This window comes from Dama dama, chromosome 28 (genome assembly GCF_033118175.1).
Source record: "Dama dama isolate Ldn47 chromosome 28, ASM3311817v1, whole genome shotgun sequence".
Classification (NCBI taxonomy): Eukaryota; Metazoa; Chordata; class Mammalia; order Artiodactyla; family Cervidae; genus Dama; species Dama dama.
In genome coordinates, this window is record NC_083708.1 from 10,070,887 (window position 1) to 10,084,062 (window position 13,176).

The window sequence follows — 13,176 nt, forward strand, 5'->3', positions numbered from 1 at the left end:
CCCTTATCTGGTTGGGCTTTAACTTGATGTTCTCTCACTTGGTTTCAGTTCCTGTGTGTCTGTCTGAATGTGAACATCTCATTACATTCAGTGTGAACATTTAAAGACATGTAGGTTTTTGTATACTTTGGCTTCTAAGTGCAAGTTTGCTACATTATATAGTGTTCATCTGAAGAACTAGTGAATTTTTTTCCTAAAGCTGAAAGAAAAAAATGACTGTGCTTTACTCATTGAGAAATGATGTATTAATTCCTAATGTGGAGCTGTTCTACAGATAAGTGGTTCCATAGATGATTTTTGCTTTATATGGTGTCTTTAGTACCTAACTTCTGCATACAGCTGGGCATTGTTATTTGGACTGTCAGTATTATAGGCTCTGAACCCATTTGTCCCATGGCTGCTAACCTGGGAATGGGATTCAGAAGCTGGAGTCATTGGCTTCATAATTGATAGAAGTGGTCCCTTGATTTCTTGGGTTGACAAAGGGAGTGTCTGGAATCTCCAATTTGTTTAGCTTGTTTACCCTCAGCTTTAGGAGAAGGAACCATCCTCAGGATACCTATTTTGGGTTTGTAGTTCAAGAGTCAAGGCTGTTCGCGCTTTGATTTCTGAGAAAGGATCTCATCATTGCCTGTGGTCTCCAGTCTATTTTAAGGAACCTCTGAGCTGTGCCTCTCAGTTTCAGACATGTCTGTGTCCTCTTTAGGTTTCTGAAACAGTCAGAAGTTCAGGCTGAGTTCAGAATGGTTAGCTATTGTTTCAGGATGGTGTGGGTGGTACAGGAGCATCTTGCATATTTTTCCAGATATCCGTGCCTGGACTCCCCTTGCAGATACTGGAGGTCTCAACTGATCTGATGCGAGTGAACAGCCCTGGTCTTAGAAGCTAGGTCAAGTGTTTAAGCACCGAGCGTCTGTTTTCAGTTTATCAGTGTAATAATTCCTTTCTTCAAGTTGGTTGGATTTAAATAGAAAAATAATAATAGTTAATATTTATGGAATTATTGTTCAGTTGCTCAGTCATGTCCTACTCTTTGTGACCCCATGGACTGCAGCACACTAGGCTTCCCTCTCCTTCACCATCTCCCAGAGTTTGCTCAGAATAATGTCCGTTGGGTCGGTGATGCCATCCAACCATCTCGTTTGTCCTCTGTCGTCCCCTTTTCCTCCTGCCTTCAGTCTTCCCCAGCATTAGGGTCTTTTCCAGTGAGTCAGTTCTTTGCATCAGGTGGCCAGAGTATTGGAGCTTCAGCTTCAGCATCAGTCCTTCAGTGAGAATTCAGGGTTAATTTCCTTTAGGATAGACTGGTTTGAACTCCCTGCAATTGAGGGGACTTTCAAGAGTCTTCTCCAGTACAGTTCGAAAGCATCAGTTCTTTCCTGCTCAGACTTCTTTATGGTCCAATTCTCACACCCATACTGGAAAAACCATAGCTTTGACTATATGGACCTTTGTTGGCAGAGTAATGTGTCTGCTTTCTAGGATGTCTAGGTTTGTCATGGCTTTCCTTCCAAGGAGTAAGCGTCTTTTAATTTCATGGCTGCAGTCACCATCTGCAGTGATTTTTGAGTCCAAGAAAATAAAGTCTGTCACTCTTTCCTTTGTTTCCCCATCATGTTACCATGAAGTCATGGGACCTGATGCCATAATCTTAGTTTTTTGAATGTTGAGTTTTAAGCCAGCTTTTTCTCTCTCCTCTTTCATCAAGAGGCTCTTTAGTTCCTCTTCGCGTTCTGCCATAAGGATGGTGTCATCTGCATATCTGAGATTATTGACAATTCTCCTGGCAGTCTTGATTTCGGCTTATGCTTCATCCAGCCCGGCATTTCGCATGATGTACTGTGAATAGAAGTTAAATAAGCAGGGTGATGATATACAGCCTTGACGTATTCCATTCCCAATTTGGAACCAGTCCGTTGTTCCATGTCCGGTTCTAACTGTTGCTTCTTGACCTGCATACAGGTTTCTCAGGAGGCAGGTAAGGTGGGTCTGTATTCCCATCTCTTGAAGAATTTTCCACATTTTGTTGTGATCCACGCAGTCAAAGGCTTGGCGTTGTCAATGAAACAGAAGTAGATGTTTTTCTGGAATTCCCTTGAAAAAAATTCTCTTGAGTTTTCTGGAAATCTCTCTTTTGCTATGATCCAGTGGATGTTGGCAATTTGATCTCTGGTTCATCCACGTTTTCTAAATCCAGCTTGAATCTCTGAAAGTTCTTGGTTCACGTACTGTTGAAGCCTAGCTTGATTTTGAGTATTACTTTGCTAATATGTGAAATGAGTGCAATTGTGTAGTAGTTTGAACATTCTTTGGCATAGCCCTTCTTTGGGATTAGAATGAAAACTGACCTTTCCCAGTCCTGTGGCCACTGCTGAGTTTTCCAAATTTGCTGATATGTTGAGTTCATCACTTTCACAGCATCATCTTTTAGGATATGAATAACTTATCTGGAATTCCATCATCTCCGCTAGCTTTGTAGTGATGCTGCCTAAGGCCCATGTGACTTTGCACTCCAAGATGTCTGGCTCTAGGTGAGTGATCACACCATCGTGGTTATCTGGGTCATATAAGATCTTTCTTGTATAGTTCTGTGTGTTCTTGCCATCTTTTCTTAATCTCTTCTGCTTCTGTAGGGTCCCTGCCTTTAGGTTTCTGTCCTTTATTGTGTTCATCTTTGCATGAAATGTTCCCTTGGTATCTCTATAATTTTCTTGAAGAGATTTCTAATCTTTCCCAATCTGTTGTTTTCCTCTATTTCTTTGCATTGTTCACTTAGGAAGTCTTACCTATCTCTCCTTGCTGTTCTTTGGAACTCTGCATTCAGATGGAACTCTGCATTTCCTTTTCTCCTTTGCCTTTCTCTTCTCTTCTTTTCTCAGCTACTTGTAAGGCCTCCTCAGACAACTGTTTTGCCTTTTTGCATTTCTTTGATGGTTTTGATTACAGCCTCCTGTACAATATTACAAACCTCTGTCCATAGTTCCTCAGACGTTGTCTATCAGATCTAATCCCTTGAACCTTACTTGTCACTTCTGCTCTATAATCATAAGGGACTCGATATAGGTCATATATGAATGGCCTAGTGGTTTTTCCTATTTTCTTCAATTTAAGTCTGAATTTGCCAATAAGAAGATCATGATCTGAGCCACAGTCAGCTCCCAGTCTTGTTTCTGCTGACTGTATAGAGCTTCTCCATCTTTGGCTGCAAAGACTAGAATCAGTCTGATTTCAGTATTGACCATCTGGTGATGTCCATGTGTAGAGTCATCATCTCTTGTGGTATTGGAGGAGGGTGTTTGCTCCTCCAATGACCAGTGCATTCTCTTGGCAAAACTCTGTCAGCCTTTGCCCTGCTTCATTCTGTACTCCAAGGCCAAACTTGCCTGTTACTCCAGCTTTCTATTGACTTCCTACTTTTGCAGTCCAGTCCCCTGTGATCAAAAGGACATCTTTTTTTTTTTGGTATTAGTTTTAGAAGATCTTGTAGGTCTTCACAAAACCGTTCAGCTTCTTCGGCATTAGTAGTTGGGGCATAGCCTTGTATTACTGTGATATTGAATGGTTTGCATTGGAAACGAACTGAGGTCATTCTGTCATTTTGAGATTGCACCCAAGTACTATATTTCTGACTCCTTTGTTGACTATCATGGCTACTCCATTTCTTCTTAGGGATTCTTGCCCACAGTAGTAGATATAATGGTCATCTGAATTAAATTTGCCCATTCCAGTCCATATGAGTTCACTGATTCCTAAAATTCACTCTTGCCATCTGCTGTTTGACCAATTCCAGTTAACCTTGATTCATGGACCTAACATTCCAGGTTCCTGTGCAGTATTGTTCTTTACAGCATTGGATTTTACTTTCACCACCAGTCACATCCACAACTGGGTGTTGTTTCCGCTTTGTCTCAGCCTCTTCATTCTTTCTGGAGCTAATTCTCTGCTCTTCTGCAGTAGCATCTTGGGCACCTACTCATCTTGGGAGTTCGTCTTTCAGTGTCATACCTTTTTGCCTTTTCATACTGTTCATGGAGTTCTCAAGGTAAGAATGCTGAAGTGGTTTACTGTTCCCTTCTCCAGTGGACCACGTTTTGTCTGAACTCTCCAACATGTCCCATCCATCTTGGGTGGCCCTGCACAGCCAATGAAACTCAGAGTTTCATTGAGTTAGACAAGGCTGTGATCCATGTGATCAGAACAATTATACCAAAGTAGTTCTCACACTGTTGCAAAAGTCCTAGGCTCCACAACAGATTTCCCAACCTGGGGATCCAGCAAAGGAACTGCATATCCCCAGGGAATCTGACATTGAAGGTCAGCAGGATTTGATTACAGAACTTCCACAGAACTGGGGAAACAGACTCTTGGAGGGCACAAGAAAACCTTGTATGCACCAGGACCCAGGAGATAGGAGCAGTGACCCCACAAGCGACTGAGCCAGACTTGCCTGAAAGCATCAAGGAGTCTCCAGCGGAGCCGTGAGTTGACAGTGGCCTGCCACGGGGTCAGTATCATTGACTACAACAGTCCTAGGAGCCACGGGTGCTGACCTAAGTCCTTTTGCAGAAAGTCACCATTACCCTTACCATAGTTTGACCTCAGACCAAACTACAGGGAGGGAACACAGCCCCACCCATCAACAGAAAATTGGATCAAAGAGTTACTGAGCATGGCCTTGCTCAAGACCCAGTTTTCACCACAGCCAGTGCTTCCAATCAGGAAGTTTCCACAAGCCTCTTATCCTCATCCATCAGAGGGCAGACAGAATGAAAACCAGTCACAGAAAGCTAACCAAACTGATCCCGTGGACCACAGCCTTGTCTCACTCAGTGAATGAAGACTAGGAGGTACGTGGGTGAGTCATTTGGATACCCTGGAGGGAAGAGTGTCCAAGGGAACAACTGCAAAAGCCCCGAAGCATTAATCTCTTTGGTGTGTTTGAGAAATAGCAAGCAGTGTGATTGGAGTGGGCCGAGATGAGGAGGAGATGAGGTTAGAGAGGTGAAAGAACCAGGTCCTGTAAGGTCGTCATATAGGCCATTGTAAGGTGGTGCTACTGAACATGGTGGGAAGCCATTGGGGGCTTGCAATGGAACAAAGAGAGACGATTTGAATTATTTTCAAATCATGTATATTATCATATAGCATTTTATTTTATTGTTATTGTATGTAATATATAATTATTAACATATGTAATATAAAGGATCATTTGCCTGCTTCTTTGAAAATAGCCAGAAGGGAGGACATATTACTTAAGGTATAGGTTAGGTACAGTTGCTGTGATAAAGAGTTATAAAACGAAAGTCTGAGCAGTCTAGATAAACTTGACATCTGTGCTCTATGAAACCATTCCAGAATCCAGAATCTTTCCATCTTTCTGTTTTACCATTTTTCTGGGTTCTGTTTTAATCTGTGTGGTTGATACTAGATCACTATTAAGAAGGTATTCCAGCCTGTAGAAAAAGGAAGCGATGAAATCCAGAGCCAAGAATTTCCTTTTAAACAAGTGAGGCAGACATTGCATATTTGTCTGTGGACTTCAATTTGCAGTCCACAGAAAGAGTGGATTGGCCACAGTTGCCTCAGAGCTGGTTGGGAAATGTTGTCTCAGGATTGCTGATCATTCAGCAGGAAAAAAAGAGGAAAACAGAAGTGACAAGTTGTCAACCACAGTCTTGCAGTTCACCTACCAAAGTATCCGTGTGTATCCTTCATCCTGCCTATTGAAAATACTCCAGTTCCCATTGCCAAAGGAGACAACCGAGGATCCATCCTCCTGTTACATTAATCCAATGGAGAGAGCAGATCCACCTGTTAGATCTGCAAGTCCAGTGACCTGGAGACAAGACAGCATTACTGTTCCTCCCTTGTCCCTCCCACATACACCGGACATAGTGATGGATCAAAAACAGGAAAATAATAATACAATTTTCCATTTGGGTAAGCAAACAATGAGAGAAGTCACTGGGTGAGGGTAGTGCTGGGCAGTAATGGTGTAGCAGCTCTTCTGGTAAGAATGCCTATATTCATTGTACTCTGACCCCTGTCTTTGCTGTCCGGGTGTTTCTTCCTTATGTTAACCTCCATGATCACACCTGAAGTTGGTACTGAAAATTTTCCCAGTTGGGAAGGCATCTAGTTTTCATAGTTAGCTTTCTGCTTTGGTAGACTTGCCATCCTGCAAGTTACACAGTCACAGGTGTTTGCAGGTTAGCTTTTAATATCTTTGACAAATACAATTCTCTCAAAAATATAGTAGGATTCATTTGTGTTGGTCTCCATTCAGTTCTGGTGCCAGTGACTATGGCAAAATAGTTCTTTCCTGCTGTGGTTCTTAAGCCTGACTTAAATTTATTGCTTTTTTGTGCACTCAGCACATTCTCTTTGTCTTGAAGTCATCTGAAACAGGAGGCATTGCTGAGAGGGATGGCAGCACACTAGTATAATCTTATCCATAGCACTGTATTTCTTTGTTTCATCAGGAAGTCTTAAAAGTTCTGTGAGAAATGCCATTGGTAATTTGATAAGGATTGCATTAAATCTGTACATGGCCTTAGGTGGGATAGTCATTTTAACAGTATTGATTCTTCTAATTCAAGAACATGGTATATCTTTCCATCTTGTTTTTGTTGACTCCGATTCTTTCATCTGTGTCTTAGAGTTTTCGGAGTACAGATCTTGCCTCCTTAGGTAGGTTTATTCCTTGGCATTTTATTCTTTTTGATGCAATGATAAATGGTATTGTTCCTTGATTTTCCTTTCTGATAGTTCACTTTTGTCTACAGATACAGAACAGATATCTGTATATTAATTTAGTACCCTGCAACTTTACTGAATTCATTGATGAGTTCCATTAGTTTACTGTAGCATTGTTAGGGTTTTCTAGAACAGAAATTTTAAGATGTGTATGGAAACACAAAAGACCTCAAATATCCAAAAAAATCTTGAGAAAGAAGAGCAGAGCTGGAGGAATCATACTCCTTGACTTCAGGCTGTACTGAAGCTGTATACTGAGGCTGTATACTGAGGCTGTATACTGAGGCTATATACTGAAGCTATATACAAAGCTGCAGTAATCAAAACAGACATATAGATCAGTGAAAGAGGATAGAAAGCCTGTACATAGACCCTTACTCTTATGTCAATTAATCAATGACAAAGGAAGGAGAATAGACAGAGGAGAAAAAACAGTCTCTTCAATAAGTGTGCTGAGAAAACTGAGCAATTGCATGTGAAAAAATGAAATTGCAGCATTCTCTAACTCCATATACAAAAATAAACTCAAAATGGATTAAAGACCTAAATGTAAGTTTGGATACCATAAAACTCCTAGAGTACAACAGACCAAACACTCTAATAAATAAAAAATAAACAAATGGAACCTAATCAAACTTATAAACTTTTACACAGCAAAGGAAACCACAAAAAAATGAAGATTTAACTACAAAATGAGAGAAAATATTTGCAAATCATGCAACTGACAAGGGCCTAATTTCCAAAATATACAAACAACTCATACGATTCAGCAAAAAAAAAAAAAAAAAAAAAAATCAAAAAACAGGCAGAAGACCTAAATAGACATTTCTCCAAAGGAGCCATACAGGTGGCCAATAGGCAAATGAAAAGATGCCTAACATAGAGCCATTAGAGAAATGAAAAGCAAAACCTTAATGAAATATCACTGCATACTGGTGAGAATGACTATCATTAAAAAGTTTACAAATAGCAAATGCTAGAGAGGGTGTGGAGAAAGCATTCTCACTGATTGGCAACTTAGTGCAGCCATTATGGAAAACAGGCTGGAGGTTCCCCAGAAAACTAAAAATAGAATTACTATGTGATCCAGTAATCTCACTCCTGGGCTATATATTCAGGCAAAACTATAATTCAAAAAGATACATGCATCTTTATGTTCTGTAGCAGCACTGTTTACAATAGTCAAGACGTGGAAGCAACCTAAATGTACCTTGATAGAGGAATGGATGATGAGGATGTGGTATATGTGTGTATATTAATATATGTGTGTGTGTGTACATATACATATATATGTGATGACATACTGCTCAGCATAATGACAAAGGAATGACGTAAGGCCATTTACAGCAACATGGCTGCAACTAGAGATTATCATACTCAGTGAAGTATGTCAGAAAAAGAAAGACAAGTACCATATGGTATCACTTAAGTGTGGAATTTAAAATTAAACTTATCTACAGACATATAGAACAGATTTGTGTACAAAGTGGGAGGGTTTGGGGAAGGATGGACTGGGAGTTTGGGGTTAGTAGATGCAAATCATTACATACAGGGTAGAGAAACAACAAGGTCCTGCTATATGGCATAGGGAACAAATAATACTCATTATCTTGAGATAAATCATAATGAAAAACAGTGGATATATGTGTGTATAACTGAGTCACTTTGCTGTACCATAGAAGTTAACACAACATTGTAAATCAACTGTACTTCAATAAAAAATAGAAACTACAATGAGGTATTGTCTCACACCAGTCAGAATGGCCATCATCAGTAAATGTTTGTGAGGGTGTGGAGTAGAGGGAATCCTCCTACACTGTTGGTGCTAATGTAAATTGGTACAGCCACTATAGAGAACAGTATGGAGTTTCCTTAAAAACAATAGAGTTACCATATGATTCAGCAGTCCCACTTCTGCACATACATCTGGAAAAGATGAAAACTCTAATTTGAAAAGATGCATGCAACTCACTGTTCATAGCAGCACTATTTACGGTAGTCAAGACATGGGAGCAACCTAAATGTTCATCAGCAGATAAATGGATAAATATGTGGTACATATATACATTGGAATTTTCAGTTCAGTTCGGTCGCTCAGTCGTGTCCGACTCTGCAACCCCATGGACTTGCAGCACACCAGGCCTCCCTGTCCATCACCGACCCCTGGAGTTTACCCAAACTCATGTCCATTGACTTGGTGATGCCATAAAAAAGAGTGAAATAGTGCCATTTGCAGAAATGGATGGACCTAGAGATTATCATATTAAGTGAAGTAAGTCAGATAGAGGAAGACAGATAATCATATGATATCTCTTATACGTGGAATCTTAAAAAAAAAAAAAGATACAAATGAACTTATTCACCAAACAGAAATAGACTCACATAGAAAACAAATTTATCGTTACCACGGGGGAAATGTGGGGGAAAAAGGAATAAATTAGGATGTTGGGATAGAAGATATAAAAACCACTATATATAAAATAAATAACAAGGACCTATTTTATAGCACAAGGAACTATATTTAATATCTTGTAAGAAATTATAATGGAAAAGAGTCTGAAAAGGAATATATATGTAACTGAATCACTTTGCTGTAAACCTGAAGTGAATACATTCTAAGTCAACTATACTTCAATAAAAAGTTTGTTGTGAAAAAAATGTCTTAATAGAAGTCCTTGGGAAAAGTACTAATAATCTTATCTCCTGATATTGCAAATATTGAAGGAGTTGACTACAGGGACCCATTTCTACTCTTTATTTCCTTCCATCTTTCGTTGCCAACTGGCCAGTTCTTGCCTGGGTAAAGGCAGCAAAGAACCGCTGACACACATGAACGTTGTGTTTCTTTTCATATTCTTACCTTGAGGTTCTGAGGTTTTTATGGGCACCACGTTCTGTAAGTTATTGTTGGCAACAGTTTATGGCATGTTTTGCTCCAATATAACCAGGGTCACCATTATTTTATTAATAGTTTTGCCTGTTACTCTGTTGCCTGCTACCCAGTGATTTAGCCAGTGCCACATATTTAAGAATTTTGTTATGACAGTTTGCTAATTCTGGTATTAATTTCTGTATTGAAGAAAAGGCTGCGGTAAAGGGATACAAAAGTGAAATGGCTTAAATGAGGGGAAAATATATTTCTTCCTCAGATAACAGGCCTACTGATACGGGTGGTAGAGATGCTATGTCCCATGAAGGAAATGAAGACATAAGGGGTAAAAAAACAGGTTGGATTTGGACTCAGATCCTAAGCCTTGTTTTAATCAGTGTGCTGTACCTAATCTATGTTAATCTGTTCCTGGTGGCTAGTGAGCTTTTTGAGGTGTCAGGAACTTACCTGGGCCTTGACCTCTTGCATTTCCTATCTTATAGTAAGTGTTCAATAAATGTTTTAATGAATGAATACCTATTTTATTTCTGAGTAAGTTAAGGCATAGAGACCTAACCAAACTTGACACACACAGTCAGGGCTAGAACACAAGAATATTTGTACAGGAGAAGCTGTCTTAGAGAAGAGACTACTTCCATGAACAGGAAATATATAAGGGCAGTATCATTTTGATCTCCTTAGAAATAGTTACTATAAAAATCTTTTGATGTGATTATTAAGCTTTAAAATAACAACTAAAGAAGGTGGTAAAGTCTATTTATATATGATGGAAAGAAGAAAAAATCTGTGAAGAAGTGTGAATGTTGTCTTTATTCTAACATTTTTAGTACGTAAAATAATTATACCAAAGGCAAAAGACTTTTTTTGAATTTAAGCAATAAATATTTGGAGTGTGGGGAAAAAAAAAAAAACTATCCACAGTGTATCCAGGCACCTTTTTCATCAAAATATTTTAAATAGCTCATAGCATATGTATGTATGTATATACACACACATGTTTCATATCTCTCTATTTTATCTGTATGTGAAGTTTCAGAAATCATTTCTTCTACCAAGGGAATGACATATTTTAAAATGGTGAGTTCTACATCTTAAAAATTGATAAGCTTAGGACTTCCTTGGTGGGTCCAGTGGTTGGGAGTCCACCTGCTGGTGCAGGGGACATAGGCTCAGTTCCTGGGCCAGGAAGACCCCGCGTGCTGTGGGACAGCTGGGCCCACACACCCAGAGCCCGTGCTGCACGGCGAGAGAAGCCCGCACAGGGAGAAGCCCGTGCGCCGCAACCAGAGAAAACCTGCGCACAGCAGCAAAGACCCAGCAGAGCCAAAAATAATAAATAAACAGAAAATTCTTAAAAAAGTGAAAAGCTTATACTGTTTTGGGTGTTTATGAGGATTATTTCTGAACCACTGAACTAAGAAAATACTCCTCTATTTATTATTGTGCTTGGAAGTGTACACAAGTGAATCATAACAAAGATAGTAGTTACTATTGATGTGTGAAACTGAATGAAAATAAATTTCTAACCCTTATTCATAAGCCTTATGGAGGATATGGATCTTTTGGATAAATTGAAAGTACTAAGTAACTAACAAAGCATAGGTTTCCTTAAAATGGACATTTGTATGCCTCCTATTTTGTTTGAGATGTTATTTTTTCTTTCTCATAGGGGGAGCACTATTTTTTTTAGCAAGAATCACTAACTGGAAGTACAGCATTGGTTATTTAATGATATTAAAATGAAGTTTTGATCAGCAGAGGTAAGACTATGGCATTTCTTTTGCATTTAATTCATAATAGATCAAAATATTTGCTCGATTTCTATGAAGAACTGTTTTAAGAAATGCGAAGGATCAATACTATCCCACTTGCAAATAACAAGTTAGCCTTCCCAAGCACCATGGATGTCAGCAGAAGACTCAAGACTCCTCCTGGGTCAGAGAAAAGGACGGTTTATATTCAGGGTAGTAGCAGTGGCTGGAGTACGAGGCAGCTTGCATACGAGTAGTTTGTGTTGTATGAGAGGACGCCTGAGCTGAGGGACCTGAATCTTTCGTGAGGGACAGTGAGCCTGCTGATTTATGCCTCAGAGGAGACTTTATCTCTGTCACACGGGACCAGTAGAAAGATTTGCCCTTAACTCCAATATGAAACACTGTCCCTGATTCCTGACGCTTTGCTAAACATGTGTCCTTGAAAAATAGTCTGAAATAAAGGCAGTCAAGTGTCTCTGCTTGCAAGACATGCAGAAACATAAGGACTCTCAGAATTGTCTTTCAACACTCTTACTACATCAAATGGCTTTTTAAAGTATATATTATTGATAAGGATGATTGCAGTGATGCTTTTTGAAATGGTGTGAAGATGGAAATTATTGAACTATTAATACCTAACAATAGGAGATTGTTTAAATTATAACATCACAGTATAATAGTTATTAACATAGATATTGGTAAAAATAAATGAAATAAGCAGATTAAATTAAATGTATACATAATTTGATCCTACTTTTATAGAAATTGTACAAATATACACAAAGTGTGTATTTCAACGGATAGAATTATAAATGTTTTCTTTTTTTGCTTGTCTCTTTCTTTTTGACCTCTTGAAAATGAACACTTTAGACTTTTGTAATGAGGGGAAAATTGTTTTTAATTAAAAAATGAGCAGTCATGTAAGAACTTCACCTGACAGAGAAAAAGCTTCATAAACTTAAATGGGAATTAAAGAATGTCAATTCTTTTTTTGACTCTGAGTTGCCTTTATGTGAAGTGCAGTGTAGAACTGCTGCTACTGCTGCTGCTACGTTGCTTCAGTCGTGTCCGACTCTGTGCGACCCCATAGATGGCAGCCCACCAGGCTCCCCCGTCCCTGGGCTTCTCCAGGCAAGAACACTGGAGTGGGTTGCCATTTCCTTCTCCAATGCATGAAAGTGAAAAGTGAAAGTGAAGTCGCTCAGTCGTGTCCAACTCTTCACGACCCCATGGACTGCAGCCTACCAGGCTCCTCCTTCCATGGGATTTTCCAGGCAAGAGTACTGGAGTGGGTCGCCAGTGCAGTGTAGAACTAGAAGAGAATAATTAGGTAACTTAATTTTTCTCTTAAAAAGTTACCTTTTACCTATGATAAAGTCAAGAATTACTTTTAGCAATTTTCTGTATTATTTATTATCACATAGTTGTCACAAAGAGAAACAAATCTTAGAAAAGCATTCAAACAGGGCAGATGATCTAGGGTAGTACTGTTTAGTATTTCCTTAGTACGTGATGGACAGGGAGGCCTGGCATGCTGCGATTCATGGGGTCGCAAAGAGTCAGACACAACTGAGCGACTGAACTGAACTGAACGTGTGTATAGTGAGTATAGATTCTGGTGCTGTACAGTCGGATCAAGCTAAGTAAGGAGCACTAAACGTATTGTCTTCATTTTTATTTCCTGCCTGTGTATCATACTCTGAAATATGTTTAATGTTAGTGATTTTGTAAGTTGGCATTTTTTTTGTGCTTCTCATGATTTTTTTCCCCTACTTT

The 13,176-nt window shown here is 39.3% G+C and overlaps 1 protein-coding gene across 4 annotated transcripts in view; it reads left to right on the forward strand.

The window, feature by feature from the left end:
• The window catches only part of FAM135A (family with sequence similarity 135 member A), a 147,355-nt gene that overhangs the window by 6,067 nt on the left and 128,112 nt on the right, over positions 1 to 13,176 (forward strand). For all 4 annotated transcript variants that reach the window (XM_061131777.1, XM_061131776.1, XM_061131775.1 and 1 more), the window contains one exon: positions 11,316 to 11,406. The gene's annotated coding sequence lies outside the window, so the exon portion shown is untranslated. The remainder of the gene's footprint in view (positions 1 to 11,315; positions 11,407 to 13,176) is intronic.